Genomic DNA, 18,820 nt, shown 5'->3' on the forward strand with positions numbered 1-18,820 from the left:
CATTTAAATATCCCCGCCCATGTGGGCGTGTGTGCATTGAATGCTGGTAGATGAAGTCCGGCTCGTCAACCCTTGTGGGTGCCGCCATGCCATCAAATGTAAGGTCTTCCCCAAGTGGGTGTGTCGATCTCAGGCATGAAAAGTAGTTCCATTCTCCGACTGGGCACGCTGTTCCACAGTGTAACTTTGTCACCAACACTGTAGACCCGCATTGTAGGCAGTGGGGCCTCATCACGGCCGAGGCCAGCCATAACACATACAGTCCAAGAGTTGCCCACAAACAATGAGGCCACACACAGCGTGCTTCAATCCTTTTATTCGGAGGATGTATTCAGCTTGAAACCGGCAAAATTAGCACCAGACGCGTTTCGGGCATCAGCTGCCCTTGATCACTGGTAGATGGAAACAGCAGCCGCAGGACCCCTCGCACACATTTAAATATCCCCGCCCATGTGGGCGTGTGTGCATTGAATGCTGGTAGATGAAGTCCGGCTCGTCAACCCTTGTGGGTGCCGCCATGCCATCAAATGTAAGGTCTTCCCCAAGTGGGTGTGTCGATCTCAGGCATGAAAAGTAGTTCCATTCTCCGACTGGGCACGCTGTTCCACAGTGTAACTTTGTCACCAACACTGTAGACCCGCATTGTAGGCAGTGGGGCCTTATCACGGCCGAGGCCAGCCGTAACACATACAGTCCAAGAGTTGCCCACATCAAAGAGCTTGAGCACCTTGCTTAAACAATATATCTATATATATATATATTGAAAAGCAATGCGCCAAGCGCTTCGAGAGGGCTCACCAAGAATTCATCGACTGTCCAGCCTTCACCAGCCCTAATCACACTCACAGCCTCCCTCCCAGGTTTGTAGAGAAGTCTGACGCGTTTCGGGGCAGACACGCCCCTTCTTCATGGACGAAACACGATGCACATTACACTCATCAGGTCTGTTTGAATTTGTTTTTATTCAAGCAGTGGGTCGTCCTAAGTGGGCGTGGTTTGACTTGCTTAGCTCCCAGGCATGCTGGAAGTTGTAGTCTCTGGTGATGAGTGCTGATTCCTCCTTTAGTAGGTTGCGCACAATTGTCTCAAATTAGTCATCTTGATTGTTGTACCTCATGGGTTGGAGGTCGGGGGGTTGGCTGGGGTGTGATGATTATTTGCAAGATGATTCCTGCTGTAGCAAGCAAAGATGGGTATCTTCGCTCCAGTCCCCGTCATGTTGTTAGCTTCTAGCGTTTGACGGAGCAGAGCCCCTCCCACGGTCGAGGCAGACCGGAGAAATTTTGAAAAGCAATGCGCCAAGCGCTTCGAGAGGGCTCACCAAGAATTCATCGACTGTCCAGCCTTCACCAGCCCCAATCACACTCACAGCCTCCCTCCCAGGTTTGTAGAGAAGTCCGACGCGTTTCGGGGCAGACACGCCCCTTCTTCATGGACGAAACACGATGCACATTACACTCATCAGGTCTGTTTGAATTCGTTTTTATTCAAGCAGTGGGTCGTCCTAAGTGGGCGTGGTTTGACTTGCTTAGCTCCCAGGCATGCTGGAAGTTGTAGTCTCTGGTGATGAGTGCTTAAACAATTTACAACGGCCTGCCTTGGTCGGGGTGAGGAGCTCCGTTTCAAAAGCGGAAAAAGTATCTAAGCAATTGAATCCTGAGGCGATGTCACCCTTCATCGCCTGTCAGCACAGCACCTTCAAGAGAAACAAAGCGATGTTTGAAGCCTACCTTCGCCTTCCTACTCAAGGTTTTAAAAGACAACAATACAAGTGGGGGAAACGCCAACCTACTCAAGGTTCTAACAAACTACTCAACATGTAAAGACTACATATACCAGAAGTCTTGGTGTCGAAGACTCCACCCACTCAGGGCAGGCGACGCCCTTTTTCAAATAAAAACGAATTTGAAAAGTGCAAGCTGAGCTTGGCGCTCTCTCTTCACAGTCCATGAAGAAGGGGCGGGTTTTGGCCCCGAAACGCGTTGGACATTCTTTTTAATCAAGAGGGAGCCTTCAGTCATCGTCTGGGTGCCACAAACAAACCGGAGGGTTAAGGTGCTGCGGTGAGCCCTCATCAAAGCGCTTGCGCACCTTGCTTAAACAATTTACAACGGCCTGCCTTGGTCGGGGTGAGGAGCTCCGTTTCAAAAGCGGAACAAGTATCCAAGCAATTGAATCCTGAGGCGATGTCACCCTTCATCGCCTGTCAGCACAGCACCTTCAAGAGAAACAAAGCGATGTTTGAAGCCTACCTTCGCCTTCCTACTCAAGGTTTTAAAAGACAACAATACAAGTGGGGGAAACGCCAACCTACTCAAGGTTCTAACAAACTACTCAACATGTAAAGACTACATATACCAGAAGTCTTGGTGTCGAAGACTCCACCCACTCAGGGCAGGCAACGCCCTTTTTCAAATAAAAACGAATTTGAAAAGTGCAAGCTGAGCTTGGCGTTCTCTCTTCACAGTCCATGAAGAAGGGGCGGGTTTTGGCCCCGAAAGGTGTCGGACATTCTTTTTAATCAAGAGGGAGCCTTCAGTCATCGTCTGGGTGCCACAAACAAACCGGAGGGTTAAGGTGCTGCGGTGAGCCCTCATCAAAGAGCTTGCGCACCTTGCTTAAACAATATATATATATATATATATATATATTACCTACTGGCTATCGCCAGTAGGTATATATAGTTAGGATTAATTCCCTATGGCATTTCTGAAAATTCTATGTCTAATAACTTTGGCGTTTGTGGACGGAATCGGCTGAAATGTTCAGGAAAATGGCACATTTTGTTTCTGAGCAGCCCCTGAAAATTTGGTGGGGTTTCGTCAAGGGGGGGCTGAGAAAAAAGGGGGGTCCCAAAACGCATTTTTTACATTGAGTTTTCCATAGGGCGGTTGGACTCACTTTTAGCTCGAACGGCTGAATGGATTTGCACGAAACTTGGCAAAATTGTAGGGACTGTTAGCCCGATGTGCCTTTGCTAGGTCTCAATATATGTGCTTCAGTGAATTTTGAGAAATTAACGTTTAAATCAAGATATATATCTGTAACAGCGCTCCGGGCAGCGATCCGGTTCGCTTACTTTTTGCGTTTCGGAACTTTGCGCGCAGAAAGCTGATTGGCTCTCCGGTGTCTGTCAACATTCTAAACAGTCCGGAGCGGCCGCCATCTTGTCTCTCGGTAGGATCGAGAGAGAAGAAGAGGTGAAAAACGAAAGGGGAATTTAATGAAAGGGGGCAAGGTATCCCCCTCTTGACCCCCTAGGAATGTTGTTGGGGTTATTAAAGGGTCCCGTGGGGAAAAGAAAAAAAAAATGATTTTTCACGGTAGAAGCGCTTCACGGGCCGCGAACTGGGCCGCAAACTGGTAGCGAAACGGGAATTCGCCATTTTGTGCTTCGTTAATTAAATTATTAGGTATAAGGGGGTGCGGGAGACGTATCCTAATCCCCTATGTTTCCTGAGGGTGGCTGAGGAGGCTGATATATGTTGATACATCTCTTCCAGCGGCTGTGCGTGAGCTTTTTTTTTTTTTGCTGCGTGACAGTCCGGAGCGGCCGCCATCTTGTCTCTCGGTAGGATCGAGAGAGAAGAAGAGGTGAAAAACGAAAGGGGAATTTAATGAAAGGGGGCAAGGTATCCCCCTCTTGACCCCCTAGGAATGTTGTTGGGGTTATTAAAGGGTCCCGTGGGGAAAAGAAAAAAAAATGATTTTTCACGGTAGAAGCGCTTCACGGGCCGCGAACTGGGCCGCAAACTGGTAGCGAAACGGGAATTCGCCATTTTGTGCTTCGTTTTAATTGTTTAGAGACAAAAATTATCGCCGCACATCGGCCACAATGCATGAGTATCGTTGAAAAGTCAGCGATATTCATGCATTATCCAGCAAATGCTCTTAGCCGTGTTATCCACCTTCCATTGGATAACATGGTTAAAAACTGCTCTGTGCGTGAGCTTTTTTTTTTTTTTTTTTTTTTTTTTTGCTGCGTGACGTTTGTTAACGTTCGATTCGATGGAAATCAGGAAGTGTTGACCACCATTTTGTCACTGCGAGTAAATATTTTGTTATAAATGAATCCTTATTGAAAAACATAGTCTGCGCCATCTTGCCTTTTTGTCCAATGCCACAATTTTGTCGTGCACGGCAGCCATTTTAGATGCCTTGACCAGGCCCACTCTCTGCACGCCGCCGATCCTCAGCATGGCTCCCCACCCTCGCAAGCATCTCCCCCACGCACTGGTCATCCCCGCTCTCTCTCTCATGCATGGGCCATATACTTCCCCCCATCTGCGCTGCTCTTCTCTGAGAATCACACCCTGTGCCCTCCCGACACCTCTCTTTCACCCTATTCACTACCGCACCCTCTGACACTCCTCTTCCTCTGTGTCCGATTGTCCAGGCCGGACCTAGGCTATCACCTACCCCTGCGGATGTAGTTTATGGCCCCAGCTGTAGAGAATTCAGACATGCCAACCCTCCCGATTCAGGCGTGTGACTACTGATTTCAGTGCTAGTCTCCCGCCTCCCGATTTCTGCAAGCAAAAACCCGGGGGCATATTACGAACAACTAGCGATAATTTTTGTCTCTAACTTGTTTAGAGACAAAAATTATCGCCGCACATCGGCGATTTTTATCGCAGATAAACCTTGCTATTATCGCAGAAAAGTCAGCGATATTCATGTATTATCGAGCAAATGCTCTTAGCCATGTTATCCACCTCCCATTGGATAACATGGCTAAGAACTGCTCAGGGCAGGTGTTAGATTTTGGAGATATTCGCGCTTAGCGCGAATATCTCCAAAAGTTGGTAATAGAAGATAGCGATGTTAGGGACTGTTTCCAGTCGCTAACATCTTGGCACGCCACTTTGCATGTCATTAGTGATAAGTATCACTGACATGCAAAGCAGGGCCCAAGATGGTCGCTATCTCCTTTTAGCTGTCACTAACTGGTGTTAGCGACAGCTTGGCAATAGGGAGATATTTTTATCTCCGCTTTCTTGGCTTTTAAAGCCAAAAAAGCGGAGATAAACCCCCTTGATAATATGCCCCACGATTCCTTGAGGGTTTCAGCTGACAGGGCTTGGTATTGTGTTACATGGTAATTTTTCCAGGAAACGTCAGAGGGTCGATACAGGGGTTCTAGAAGAGGTGATAAACCATTTAAGCCTCATGAACAAGCGCATGGTCTTTTAAAGATTTGTGAAGTACTCGGGGCGGCGGTGTGTGTGTGTCCTCTTTCAGGAGCGGGCGGGGGGGGGGCACTGCCAGCAACTTGCCAGGTCAGGTAGTGTTCAACACGTGCATCACCCTTTCTCTGCCTGCTATTGCGCTCCATGCTTCGGAAAGGTAAGAAAAAGAACGTGCATTTGAGTTTGAAATGTCCGATCCTGCAGCAGCACACTTCCAAAGCCCACACATGACAATAACCCGATTCAAGGCCCCATTCACCCGTTTTTAAAAAAAATAGATAACACTCCAACAAAGTAAGATTATAAAACTTTATTAACTATTAACTATAACGAACGGAACAAAAACTAAAAACATTTAAACATTTTTCAACACAAAAAGCAACAATGGTTAGAAGCTGTCTTTTGTGCGAATAGTCCCAAGGCAGCACAACGTGCAGAGTTCTGGACGGCACCCAGGTGATGTCGCCTGGGTGCCGCACTGGTTTTGGGATCCTACAATGCAGCACAGAAAAACAGCGTGGGGCGTCCCGGGTGGTGCGGGGGGAGGCCTCGTCAGTAGCGGTCTGTTGTGCGAATAGTCCCAAGGCAGCAGAACGCGTTGAGATGTTGATGGGACTGTGTCCAGTGTCACATGGCTGACACAACATGTACGACAGGCACCCAGGTGATGTCCAGTAAACTGCAGCACTGGTTTTGGTATCCTACAATGCTGCTCCGAAAATTGGCGTGCGGCGGCCCGGGGGTGGGGGAGGCGGCGTGAATGGGCCTCCCCAGGTGGCGGCCATCTAGCTGAGTTGCGCTCGCTCTTGCGGCTACAGCGTCTCGCTCACCATGTTGTTGAGTTGCTTCCACTCTTGCAGTGCAGCGATAGGCGGCTGCCACATGGCTCTTAAAATGGCGGACGGCTCCTCGGTTTTGGGCCTGGTCCACTGAAATGGCCCTGGGACACCTTGGAACTCGGACGCTTGCCTGCTAAGGCTTGGGCTCCATTCTCGAAAAGTGTCCCCTCAGCCGTGAAGATTCTACAAAAGTCTTGGGGGCCCCCGACTCCCGCAGGCTTCCGGTGGGGAGCGGCTGCCATGATTGCTCACGGAATGACCACGACGGAGCCACGAGATGGTGGTGCTCTCATGCTGACGCCAGCTTCAGTCTGAATGATCCAGAAACAAGGTGGGGCTTTCATCGTTTGGGAAAAAAAAAAATTCTAAACCAATGAAAAGTGTTATTTTCAGGTCATATGACCAAGCCTTCCATCTTTAGGAAACCAAAAGTAAAATGAACCAATGAAAAGTTTTATAAACAAGTCACATGACCTGTTATGCGGCATAGGGCTACAAAAAGCGTAGAAAATCCGTTGGCACGTGAGGCGGCGTCAGTAGCGGACCGATGTGCGAATAGGCCAAAGGCAGCACAACGCGCCGAGATCCGGATGGCACCGAGGTGGTGTCCAGCAAATTGCCGCACTGGTGTGGCCATCCTACAATGCTGCGCCGAAAGACGGCGTGTCCAGCTGAGTTGCGGTCACTGTTGCGGTACAGTGACTCGAACGAGCCGAGATCCGGATGTCACCGAGGTGGTGTCCAGCAAATTGCCGCACTGGTGTGGCCATCCTACAATGCTGCGCCGAAAGACGGCGTGTCCAGCTGAATTGCGGTCACTGTTGCGGTACAGTGACTCGAACGCGCCGAGATCCGGATGGCACCGAGGTGGTGTCCAGCAAATTGCCGCACTGGTGTGGCCATCCTACAATGCTGCGCCGAAAGTCGGCGTGGGGTGCCCCGTTGGCTTATGAGGTGATGTCAGTAGTGGACCGATGTGTGAATAGGTCGGAACCAGCACAAGGCGCCAAGATCCGAATGGCAAGTCCTGGATGTTGATTGCCTCAGTTGAGAGTTCTGAGCAGTGCTTGTAAGACTATCTGAAGTTTATTATAAGAATCAGAGTAAGTTGAAGACTGTCTGAAGCTTATTTGCACCTTTTGCAGCTTCACTATTGCCCAAGGTGGTGTCCAGCGGAACTTTTTTCCTTTTCCTTTCTGCTTCTTTTCCTACAATCCGTTTCATCTGAAGACACGACCAGGTCCCTGAATGTGTGTAGGGGGACGCTATTGAGTGAATGAAAATGGCGGCTTGACACAAAGCTGACTCAAGCGTTACTGTTGATGCTATACAGACAAAAATTGGTTTTCAGTTTGTACATTCTTCAGGTTTTTTTTTTCCATCCAAGTCTGATTGAGAGTTTGTAGAAAAATGGCTTCAGATTTTCCACATACTACTCTTCAACATTCTTCCTAAATGTAACAATGTGAAACTCACTAGGAGAACGGCTGTTTCTGTTTCCTTTCAAAATGCTGCCAACAATATTTTCTGAATGGAAGACACCATCTTGTAGCATAAAGGGCCGAAAGGGGTTCTGGTCTGGCCGATGGTTGGTGGAGACATTTTGACTATATCTTGGACCTGCCCGGCCTCGCCCAAAATGGCGCCGGTATAAATGGGACTCGTAACTCCTTGCCCGCAAATGTATATCTAGAAAATGGTATTGTAAGTGGCCCTGTCCTATTTTAATTACAAAATGTATGTCCACCGATTCCGCAACTGTTAGACACCTTAGTTCTTGCAACCTAATGGCCCGCTCGTTACGTTCCTCTACAGTGTAAATGTGTCCTCATCATATACGATTTCAGTTTGCTCCGTGGCCGGCCCACGTGGTTATAGGCCCGTATTTGTATACTGACATTTTCACAATAAAGGTTTTTAAAACAAAACACGGTAGTAGTATTTACATTGGTAAAGTTTTTACTTTTAGTCACTGTTTTCGAATCAGTAAAAGGCAAGTGAAATAAAGCAGTCCAATTACATGACGGATAAAAGGTATAATATGTAGGAACGCAGTAAAGATAAATGGTCAAGGGCAGTTGTGTTTTTCATGTCTGCAACATAAAGTGATCGATAAGAATCTGATAATCAGGCGTATCGGCAACTAAGACAGCAGGCCGAATCTCTTTTACTCAACGGCTCCGTCATGGAAGGAAGAAACGCCCTTTTTCTCGAAAAAGGAATATATTTTACTTACAAGACAGTTGTAAATTTTCCGGGAAAGTACATTAGCCTGGAATATTATAACATATGTTTGAAAAAAAAATATTGTTCGAAAACAATAAAAAGCGTAATTTTTAGGTCATATGACCAAGCTTTTCATCATTAAATTAACAAAAGTAAAATGAACCAATGAAAAGTTTTATTAACAAGTCACATGACCTGTTATGCTTACGTTACGCGCTGCGCGCCGCGCCTCGGATCACTTCCGGGTGCGCTAACGCGGCGTGTCATATAACGCATTACGCGACAACGTAGGTCAAGAATATAGTCAAAATGTCTCCACCAACCAGCGTTCAGAACACAACCCCTTTCAGCAGTCCAAAAAGTTCTGTTAAATGACAACAGAGGGGACAGGCAACAAGAACCATCAGTCAAAGAGGGGAGGGCAAGTTCTTCTCTTCCGGGTCATGTTGGGGCGCTACCGGAACTGATCGAATTGGTAGTCTACAGTGTTTCTGGATGTTTCAGACTAAAGCTGGCGTCAGCATGAGACCACTACCATCTCGTAGCTCCGTCGTGGCCATTCCACGAGCAATCATGGCAGCCGCTCCCCACCAGAAGCCTGGGGAGTCGGAGGCCCCCAAGACTTTTGTAGAATCTTCACGGCTGAGGGGACGCTTTTCGAGAATGGGACCCAAGCCCTATCAGGGAAGCGTCCGAGTTCCAAGGTGTCCCAGGGCCATTTTAGTGGACCAGGCCCAAAACCGAAGAGCCGGCCGCCATTTTGAGAGTCCTGTGGCAGCCGCCTATCGCTGCACCGCAAGAGCGGGAGCAACTCAACTACATGATGAGCGAGACGCTGTAGTCGCAAGAGCGGGCGGTAAACAGCTGAATGGCGGAAGAGGCACAGTGTAGCAAAAGCGGGCGGAATGGCAACTAAAACGGTAAAGGGGCGCCCCACTACAGCTTGTCTTCAGGTCAAACGGATTGTGGGACAAGGTCCAGAATTGAAGAGTCATCAAAAGGCAAAAAGTTCCGCCGGACCCCGGGAGCCGGCCGCCTATGTCGGGGGCGATCTCAGGCTACACCAGTGCTATAAGACTTGGGGAGGGTGTCGGAGCCAAGCGTCTTCTCCGAGTCCATGGCCATCACACCGCCCCTCAGGGGCCTCCGTCAAGCTGTTTAGGAAGCTAACATATCACATTGTTTTCTTATGCAGTCAGGTCCACAAACGACACTCACTTACTTTGAGAATAGTGAAGCTGCAGTAGGTGGAAATAAGCTTCAGACAGTATAACAAGCACTGCTCAGAACTCTTAACTATGGCACCCAACATCCAGAACTTATGCTATTTGAGAATGGCAGTGACATCGAAGCATCTCAGGGACCAAAACCATTAACGTACTTTCACGTATGAAAATCTTACTTGGGGAGGGGGCAGGAGGGAAGCGCCCCCTCCCAGTCAGCGCCACCACACCGTATGTTGAAAATTTGAAGCCATCGTTCTACAAAGTCAACCAAACTTGGATTGAAAAATCTAGAAAAATTTACAAACTGAAAACCAGTTTTGGTCTGCATAGCATCAGTAGCAACGCTTGAGTCAGCTTTGTGTCAAGGCGCCATTTTGATTCAACAAAGCACAGGCATTGAAAAAGGCCCAAAGTCAGAACTCTAAACTATGGCACCCAACATCCAGGAGCTTGCCATCCGGATCTTGGAGCCTTGTGCTGCTTTTGATCTATTCACACATCGGTCCACTACTGATATCATCTTATAAACCAACGTTATGTAAATAGTTTTTTAATAAAATGTTTTACCCTGTTTCTTTGCTGGTGTGTTGTCTATATTTTTAATATTTGCATAGGGTTTGTCGTTATTTTGTGCGGGATGGGTGATGGAGCCGAGCTGTCTTGCAGCCCTCATGGTGTGGAGCTCAGTTCATCTCACTATTTTCGTATTTCTCATGAAGGGTTGTTCCTAATATTTCTATTTTAGCGAGGTCAAAAAGAGATCCAATTAGTGGCCTACTGATTTTGCTCGATTACTTTTATTTTTTTTACACGATTTTTCACTATCTGCAAAGACTAAACAGAGTATTGCGACTTTGTGCTTGTTTGTAAATAGAGAATGAACCAAAGAGAACCAATTCTAAAACAGTAAATGCTTGGACAACAATCAATCAAATGGAGAGACAAGCAGGCACGATGGATTAAAAAGGGGGGAAAGCTCTGGGAGGAGCCAAGCCAGCGACCGCGATGGCCGCCTGACTCCTCGGCTCCGCTGACCCGCCCGCCTTCTGCTCGAAGCGCAGCGGATCCTGCTCACTATCCTGACTGAACACCGGCGCTTCTGAGCCGCGCTGGGCTTCCGACCCGAATGGTGTGTTCCCCGTCGGCCAACTCGCGGTGGAACCGGAGATCTGCCTTTATCCTGCCCCACCGCGGCGCGTGAGGGACCGGGTCTTTGTTCTCTGGAGCGGCTGCCTCTTGACTCGGCAGCCGCGGACGCCTGCAGCGGGAGGGGCCGGAGGCTACGGTGATACTGTTGCAGCTAATGCTACAGTGTGCCGCCCGGCCCGCCCTTCCAAGTTTGCTCCCCTACTGCATCAGGAGCAACATTGTATCCCTCACCCGTCCCAGGCTCGGCGCTGGGGGATTTTTCTATTCTTTGGTGCCGCGGTGGGCGCCATTTTACCAGGCGCTCTGCATCTTTGCTGGTAGCCCCGGGGGTTCCATGTGACGCTCTCCATGAGGCCAGTTTCTGACGGCAGGACCCGGACGGCGGGTGTTTAACCTTCTTCGTGGAGTAGTGGTGACTGCGCCCATTGCTTGCATTATCGGCTTCGCCTTGGAGATGGGCTCTGGCAGCCACTACAGTGGACGACAATATGGCGACGCCCTCTGGGTGCGGGACTCTGCTGCTGTGAAGCCCATTGCCCTAGCAGATGTTTTCCTTGCCCTGCACGATCTGCGGTCATCTATGCGGGCTTGTGCCCGTGATCTGGGAGACCGACTGCATGGAGTTATGCCCGGGGGGCTCCCAGGCGACTGCGCTGCTGGCTGTTCCCCGCCGGACCTGCTGTACCCGGCGACCGGCGGATGGGACCCGTGTGACCCGCCGTGTGTCGAGACATGGTACACCCCGGATGACTCGGCTGCTGGGCCCTCTACTCTAGAGATGTTTGGGAGTGCGACGCTGGACCCTGCCCACCGGCTGGATAGTGCTTGCAGGTTGATTTGCTCCGTGTCCACCTTGGGATCCCCCGGAGGACCCCCCTGCTTTGCCATGGGATTGTTGCAACGGCCCTGGCCAATCGGCCTTCAGGTACTGCTGCTGGGTTTCCACCTTTGCCGGGTAGCTACTGATTGTTCTGCACTACGTGGGACAGATTCTTGCGAGGGGCTTTTGCGCTGGTGGTGGTCTTTGCATCTACGCCTCGTGTCCAAGATGGCCGCTGCCCGCCTGGACTTCGTTGCTGGGTTGGATCGACGGGGACAAGGCTGACACTATTAGTATTTTGAACATGGTCGGATGCTACATGGTTGACGGAAATCTGAAAATGTATTGATGGTATATGCTACTACGGTGTCGGGTCGGGGGCTGAGGAGGGAAGGCCGAGGGTGGTTTATTGACTGTCTGTTTCCTTTGCCTGGGCCCTCCCCCGGTCTTCTGTGAATTCCTTTCTCTCTTTTCTTCTCCTCTGCATTTCGGGTACTCTTTTGGGGCGACAGGCACTCTGCGAGGGGGGGGTAGGCCGTAGCCTCTGCATGTGTGTAGGGTGGGGTGGGTGTATTTATGTTTCCTTTTGTTACTATGGGCCTTTTTATTCTCCTACTTTTCCTCTTTCTCTTTCACTTTTTCCTGGGGTTTTTGGGTGGAACGATATGGTGTGGGTGGTACCTGTCGACCGTAGCAGTGCTAGCTCACCTTTTCTCCTGTCGGGTCTTCTGCGGTCCATTGCTGATAGGAAATTGTTTGCGTAATAATGATGCTGATACTCACCCACTTATGTCCTGGATGGTCTATCTTGCCTCAGATCCTTTCTAGCCCCTTTTATGGACATACTAAAAACTTTAAAATTAAACCTCAATTCTCCTGCTTCCTGGTGGCGCATACGTTTTCAGTGTAACTTGATATTATCCTGGATGTGCTCCTATGTTGCCGGGACGCCTTTACCGTCTGCTATTGCACTTCAGATGCTATCGAGGCCGGCCGGATGGTTGTAGGCCCGTAATTGTATGGTTCAATTGTGCAATAAAGGTTTTAAAAAAAAAAAAAAAAAAAAAGGGGGGAAAGGCTTGCGTTAACTACCGTTCACTATCTGCAAAGAGAGAGTACTACTAAGACAAAAGAGGGGAGGGGGGGGTGCAGCGTTCAAAGCACATCAGCGTGCATAAATACGAAAATGTTTTCATCTATCACGTACTTGACATTTTAAAGCTTTTCATATTTGCTATTAAAAAACCAATGAAATTCACAGAAAAAACCATAGGTTATAGTGGATATATAGTTAGGAATTTGCATTTACAAAACCTTGAAAATTCAATGAAAAAACCATTGGTTTTAGGCCATATATAGTTAGGGATTTGCATTTACAAAACCTTATTTTACTCGCATAAAACCATTGAAATTCCATATATAGTTATAAGCGCTAACTATATATCGCGCACCCGCAATCCACTGCTGATGATGTCACATATTACATCATTCATGACATGGTTAGTGACATCACTGATGACATCACTGATGACATCTCAAATTACATCACTGATGACATCACTGAAAACATCTCATTTGACATGACTGATAACATCACTGATGATATCATTCATGTGATAATACGATGAACCTCTTCAGACTCTAATATAACCTTAGATACAATCAGTGTAAACAGACACTCACAGACTGTCACTCATCCATGGAGTTACTCACACACCTAGTCAGTCATGCAAAGAATCAATCACACCTCCATTTCCTCAACTATACAGTTATACAAAATTTACTTATTCAAACATATACTAACACATATTTACTCTATTATACAATCCCTGATACAAGTTCACAATGATCCATACAGCCACTCACACATTCACTGGCTCTTATGCACAGTTATTTATATATGTCAACTCTCACATGTACTGTGTTTTACATATGTACTTACTTTGACATGTAGCACTGAGATATCCATTCACTCTCCAATGCACTCATGCACACAGTCAACCGCCCATACAGCTGTTTCCACATGCACTTTTGAAACCATACATCTAGTGAATCAACTGCTCACACATCTATGCACAGAGTCATACACCTCCCAGCCACCTACACACACACTCAGTATCCCATACAAATACTTGGGCAACCAATCAATAACCCATATAGTTACTCATATAGCTACTTATCAACACATGCAACAGTTTACAGAACAACAGACATAATGATGTACAAATTAAGACAGTTTAGTCACTAACCCATGCACTCAGTGAGACACATTTAATCACTCACTCATACAGTCAGTCATGCACCTACTAAATCCTTCATCCAGACACTTATATATCCACTCATTCTTCAATATGTAAGAGATATTTTAACTTTACAGAAACATACAGTCACTGCATGTTGTCATCAGTGATGTCATCAGTGATGTCATTTGAGATGTCATCAGTGATGTCATCAGTGATGTCACTAACCATGTCATGAATGATGTAATATGTGACATCATCAGCAGTGGATTACGGGTGCGCGATATATAGTTAGCGCTTATAACTATATATGGAATTTCAATGGTTTTATGCGAGTAAAATAAGGTTTTGTAAATGCAAATCCCTAACTATATATGGCCTAAAACCAATGGTTTTTTCATTGAATATATATATATATCAAATATGCCGCCAGTGACCGTGACAAACTAATGGCTAGAATTGAGGAAATTCTGAAAGAACTCGAGTCAAGAGAAGAACAAGATGAAATCACAAAATTACTTAATGAAATAAAGACAAAATTGGTAAAACACGAGGAGGAAATCAATATGGCTGAATACCCGCCACCCCCTCTCAACACACTCCCCAAGGATGGGAAACCGGAAACCGTTCTTGAACTTTTGGAAGTCGGGAAGGGAGTTACCCTTCCCGGCCGTATTTATTAAAAATATGAAACAAAATTAAAACATTAAAATAACAGTTTCATAATATGTACAATTTCATTACCACATTGCGATGTTTAGCTAACCTTAACATATCCTCTAATACAAAGGTTCTCCTAGCCGAACTAACATCCTACAAAACATTTACTTGAAATTCTGAAATTGTACATCCTAACGTTTAAGGGCCAACGGCAAGGTCGTAACCGGTGTCAAGATCCCTAACCCAGACATATCCCCCTCCCTTGTGAGGGGCGGCACGGAGGCATACCTCCAGTGCAAATACCAATTTCCCTTGACTTGACGGGGGCCCCAGTAAAACTCGACGCCACTTAAAGGTCGTACGAGGCTCGTGTGAGGTATCTAGAAGGTAGCGTAGACCCCCCCCACACCCCACACAACTTACCACATCTGCCGTCGCAGACGTCCTGGCCCCGGGAAATTCCCCAGGAGGGGGCTGTAACCCCTCCTACCCATGAAGGGGCCTTGACCGCCTTCCCTTTCCTTTCGGCGACCCATCCTTAGAAGGGACCGCCTCCCCGTTGAGGGGCCAATGGCCACCTCCCCCGAGCGCCCCCATCCGTAATGGGTAACGCCCACTCATAGGGATCTTCCAATTAGTGCTCACCGATCATGACCTTACCGCCCGACCAAAATAAATACGACAATGCTAACTAAATACTAAATGACTATATCTAACCAACAGTAGCAACAACAACTTTATTCAAACACATGCGTACTGATGAACACTAAAGCAGAATTACTTTATTTGCAAAACATAACAAAATTGACCATTCTTTATTGCATACTCAAAATCTTCACGATAATACCACAACCTGTAAACGAAAATCACAGTTATCCATCAAACTTTATTAAAACCACTCGCTGTCTTCAGGGGCTGGTGGGTGGGTCAAAATTGGCTCTTCGTTCCGTCTCGAGCTCACGTGCAGCGAGGAGGTGCAGCTTCAGAGCACAGGAACAAGAGGATGCCTTCTGGTCTTGTTTCTCCTTTTATCCGTCTTCAGGGCGGGCGTAAACCCGCCCCTGCCTGCCCCAAGGGCGTGGCCAGCCGCGTTAGTGTCTAGGCCAACCCACTCGAGGGCGGGAAAAGGCGCGCCCCGGCTACGCCGCTTCGGGCATACCAGCCGAGACTCGCCTTCCCGCCCAAGAAGGCTTCCCGGGGGGATCGTGGTACTCTGCCATACGTTCGGGGGGACCGATTGGTCGCCCCTTTCCATATGGCTGAGATACCCGCCACCCCCTCTCAACACACTCCCCAAGGATGGGAAACCGGAAACCGTTCTTGAACTTTTGGAAGTCGGGAAGGGAGTTACCCTTCCCGGCCGTATTTATTAAAAATATGAAACAAAATTAAAACATTAAAATAACAGTTTCATAATATGTACAATTTCATTACCACATTGCGATGTTTAGCTAACCTTAACATATCCTCTAATACAAAGGTTCTCCTAGCCGAACTAACATCCTACAAAACATTTACTTGAAATTCTGAAATTGTACATCCTAACGTTTAAGGGCCAACGGCAAGGTCGTAACCGGTGTCAAGATCCCTAACCCAGACATATCCCCCTCCCTTGTGAGGGGCGGCACGGAGGCATACCTCCAGTGCAAATACCAATTTCCCTTGACTTGACGGGGGCCCCAGTAAAACTCGACGCCACTTAAAGGTCGTACGAGGCTCGTGTGAGGTATCTAGAAGGTAGCGTAGACCCCCCCCACACCCCACACAACTTACCACATCTGCCGTCGCAGACGTCCTGGCCCCGGGAAATTCTTCAGGAGGGGGCTGTAACCCCTCCTACCCATGAAGGGGCCTTGACCGCCTTCCCTTTCCTTTCGGCGACCCATCCTTAGAAGGGACCGCCCCCCCTTTGAGGGGCCAATGGCCACCTCCCCCGAGCGCCCCCATCCGTAATGGGTAACGCCCACTCATAGGGATCTTCGAATTAGTGCTCACCGATCATGACCTTACCGCCACAGGTCCGGATAGTTGACCGGCTATCCGGACCCCCCACCAAACTCCTATCTAAAGGTCATGTTTCAACATCTTTAGCCAAGCTATGAAGTCTCCTATGAGTAACTCATTCCCCACCCGAGACAAATGAACACCGTCCCCCAAATACATGCTGTCATCATTAATACACCCATGCGAAATAGAATGCAGTGCATTGGACCGGAACAACCTACTCACTTTGTTATTAATTTTTCTCACCGAGTGATTTAAAGCAGAAACAGAAATAGCCCCCCGCCACACTTTTCGTGGGATCATATGGGACCACGCAATTGTGCACCCTGGAACTCTCCTCGCTAACCAACTTACAGTGGAAAGCATCGCCTCCAGGAGAAGTCGTCTACCAGTGGTGACCAAATCATTGCCCCCAAGATGTACTATGACTACAGACGGCGGTGACCTCGTCCGCCCTAGCAAACCCTCGAAAAATGATTGAAACTGGTCAATACAGAGACCGCCCTTTCCGTAGAAGGACACACTGTACCCGTATTCCCCAGCCATGTGCACCATGTCACCTGCTTTGAATACGTCCGCGGCACGCCTCACGTATGAGTGGCCCACGACCCACACCTCCTTTTTCACAGCCGGTGATGTCTGACCGCTGTCCCGGTGTTGGGTCGACTGCATAGTCCGCCCCGCCTCGTAGGCTTGCGTAACTGAAAACCAAACAAAACAAGAAGCGTGAGTACATCATTACAGCTTCACAACATGTGCAAACGCACATACCTTTTATAACAATTGGAGGACCAACGCCCCACACGTTTAACTTGTTCTACATTCAGACCCCTGGCTGTAGCCTCTGTAGCAGCCCCTATCCGAAAGGAATGGGTCCCAAACTCGCCCGGGTTCAAGCCCGCAGCTGTAATTGACATCGCAAGCACCCGCTGAAACTGAAACCTTGTCAGTGGGGTGGCGTCCGCGTGTCTCAACAAGGTCCCCCCCCATGATGCCACCCTTCGTGTCAAATAATCCTCTAAACACTTCACTGGGCACATGGACGACCCGGGAATCCTGTGTATAATTATGCAGTCGCCCATCCCGCTTTGATCGGTTTTGGACCTTACAAACGAGACAGTCATCGTCTCCCCTCTGATTTGAACGTGCTCTGCGCACAGCCCTCCCGTAACATCCTGCTTGTTCCTCGCCACTAATTCGCTTACCCGCATAGCTCCATGAAATGCCAGCGTAAAAGCAGCTCGGAATAACACTGTCTCAAAGTGAGATGAACATGTTGTAGGGAGTCTGGATAATAACTGGGCCAACCTATCCAAACCTATCGGGCGCCTCTCGTCTACTCTGCGACCCTCAAGGCGTTGCCACCCTCGTAGCGCTTTTTGCACAGTGAAAGACGCTGTCGGGTCCTGTATCCCATGAGCCCTAGCAACAAAGGAAATGGCAGCCCGATGCCTCTGGGCCGTGGCCACCGATTTCCCTGCCCGATGTAAAGACATCAGAAAGTTCACTACCCATTCCTCCTGCCCCCAAAGCTCCTCTCTAGCAGTCCCCAAAAAGGCTAAATAGGAACGGAACGCCCCTTCATATGCCTTCCTCGTCCTGGGTGCTAAACTCTCTCCCACGAGGTTACGAAGTTCGGGGCACCGAGAGACCAGAGAGCTTCGGGAAAGGGTGCTGGCTCCGGGTCCGCTGTGGGAAGAAAACCCCAGAAAGCCTGCATACGAAAACGAGAAAGGGCATCAGCCGCCTTGTTCATTATCCCCGGGACATGTCTTGCTTTGAATAGCACATTCAATTGCATACATAATAATACAATTTCCTTGAGCAGTCTCAAAATCCATTTGCATCGTGCTGCCTGGCTATTGATACACTCAACCACGGTCATATTGTCAGACCAGAATACCACAGAGTGATCTCTGAACCCTTCAGGCCACGTTCTCAGGGCCACCAAAATGGGGAAGAGTTCCAGGAAGGCAATGTTACTTGTCAGTCCACTGTCTCGCCACCATGCTGGCCATTTTTGTGCAGACCATCGAGTACCGAAAATGGCACCAAAACCTATACTCCCTGCCGAATCTGTCCATAGCCCCAGTTCCTCAGAGGACACGGCCGGTTTGTTCCAGACGACTCGACCATTGAAATCCGCCAGAAATGCCAACCAGATGCGCATGTCCTGGCGGACCTCGGCCGAGAGCCTTGTGCGATGATGGCCCTCCTTCAGTCCGACCATGGCTTGAGCGATCGAACGGGAAAAGGGGCGGGCCATTGGTATAACTCTTAGGGCAAAATTCAACTGCCCCACTAACTGCTGTAGCTGATGCAGCTTAACCTTAGCTTCACTCATACACATTTGCAGGGATGCCCTGAACTTTAACACTTTATCACCTGGTAAACGGAAACAACCTTCTCCGGAGTCTAACTCGATCCCCAGAAACTCGAGGCAGGTCGAAGGACCCACCATCTTACC

Source organism: Lissotriton vulgaris, chromosome 8 (assembly GCF_964263255.1).
Source record: "Lissotriton vulgaris chromosome 8, aLisVul1.2, whole genome shotgun sequence".
NCBI classification, from domain to species: Eukaryota; Metazoa; Chordata; class Amphibia; order Caudata; family Salamandridae; genus Lissotriton; species Lissotriton vulgaris.